We start from the raw sequence: 2,267 nt of genomic DNA on the forward strand, positions 1-2,267 counted from the left end.
GGATGCAGTGACGGAGGATGTTGCTGTACATTTCAGTTATAGTGCATGTCTGTTTAGGAGCCTCTGAGGTAGGGAAATAAATGCAGGCAACCACCATCAGTGCGTACATTGGGACATGGCACAGACTGAACAACTCTARGTTGTTTAASACACTGCTCAAGGAGTCAGGCTCAGCACTCAGCATCTGTGTTAAGTAAGCCCTGATGGATTCATCACTGAACCCTTTGACCTCCACTCTGAACCAGTCTACGGGCCAGTCTGTCAGGAAGTCTTCAGATTGATCTGGTCTGCATGTGGTCACAATTTTTGCATCCGGGAGGAGGTTCTCCACGAGGTCCTTTACTACCGACCGAGAGGAGAGGTCTGTGTCTGTGATTCCATCAAATATGATGACAATGTTTTCAGAGTTCTTCTTAATATCCTGTAACACTTCTTCTTTGCTTTCTTTTGGCTCACTGTACATGTTAAAGAGAAGGTCCTCCAGGCTCATGGGTTTTCTGTGTGAAATGTCTCTCACATCAAAATAAAACATGTAATCTAGTTCTCTGTGATCTTTCTCTGCCCAGAGGTTCAACATTTGATGGGCGACTGTTGTTTTTCCAATTCCAGGTTTTCCAACCAGGAGGATTTTTTTCTCATGTGTTTTAAGCAGCTCAGCAGGGGATGTTTCCTGTTTGGCCATGGGGATGAAGCTCTTTAGCTTTTTACGGCGAACTTTCTTGCATCTTTTATTCTTCATTTTAATTTTAGAGAGAGATGAATGCACATGTGTATCTAACACAAGAGGGGTGTAAGAAAAAGTCCCCTCATTTCTACATCTCTCTGGTAGGAGACTACAGCTTTGTTTCCATGCACCCTCTGTGATCTTTCGTGCTTCTGTAAAATGCCTCCGTTGCTTCACATTTCAAGCTGTGTCTGAATCTGGTGGACAGGGTTTTGAACCTAAAATACCGGGTATTAAGGTAAGAAAGAGTAAATGCACTGTGCCAAACATCAAAGCCAATATAAAGGATGAGAGAATATCAGGATAGAAAGCCTGACCAAGGATTATCACGGTAGATCTTCATAGATTGAAGGTGATCCTTTTGGGGATAAATTGGTCATCAAAAAACAAGAAGGAACCAAGGGGCACTAAAAAAGTTAAAATGCTTTATTATGATGGCATGTTCAATAGAGAATATCTTTATAAGACTCCTGACACGATTTCAGCATAGCCCTTCATCCAAGGAGGACAATAAACAACAAAATTCTTATTGAACATGCCATCATAAATAAAGGTTTTTTACTTCATGAAAAGGACATTGGTCGTCCCTTGTTTTTGATGAAACAATCTAAAAGGTACATTAAACCCCTTACAATGTGCACTTAAATAGCTTCCCCAGCAGCATGGAACCATGATAGTGCAAAGTACAAACCTCTGTCACCTGAGTTGGCACAGTAAGCTAAATTAACCAGACCTGAAATATATTGAAGAACAAATTTCAAACATGTCTGCTATTTTCAGCCCAGCCATTGTATACTCAGTTGAAAAGGTCGGAAGTTTACACATACACTTAGGGTTGGAGTCATTAAAACTCGTTTTTTCAACCACTCCACAAAATTTCTTGTTAACAACTATATTTTTTGCAAGTCGGTTAGGACAATCTACTTTGTTGCATGACGCAAGTCATGTTTCCTTAAAAATTGTTTACAAAGACAGATATTTCATTTATAATTAAATATGTATCACTAATGCCAGTGGTCAGAAGGTTTTACATAACTAAGTTGACTGTGCCTTTAAACAGCTTGACATTTTCAGAATATGATGCATGACTTTAGAAGCTTCTGATAGGCTAATTGAACATCATTTGAGTCAATTGGGAGGGTGTACCTGTGAAATGTATTTCAAGGCCTCTACCTTCAAACTCATTTGCTTGATAATCATGGGAAAATCAAAGAAAGTCAGCCAAGACTCAGAAAAGGAAATTGTAGACCTCTACAAGTCCCTCTTCATCCTTGGGAGCAATTTCCCAAAGCGTCTGAAGGTACACGTTCCATGCTGTACAACAACATACGGTCAAGTATAAACACCATGGGACCACAGCAGTCCGCTACCGCTCAGGAAGGAGACGCCATTCTGTCTACTAAGAAATTAACAACTTCGTGTCGCGGAAAGTGCAAAATCAATCCCAGAACAACAGCAAAGGACCCTTGTGAAGATGCTGGAGGAAACGGTAACAAGTATCTATATCCACAGTAAAATGAAGTCCTATATCCGACGTAACCTG

This window comes from Salvelinus sp. IW2-2015, unplaced genomic scaffold (assembly GCF_002910315.2).
Source record: "Salvelinus sp. IW2-2015 unplaced genomic scaffold, ASM291031v2 Un_scaffold9354, whole genome shotgun sequence".
NCBI lineage: Eukaryota > Metazoa > Chordata > Actinopteri > Salmoniformes > Salmonidae > Salvelinus > Salvelinus sp. IW2-2015.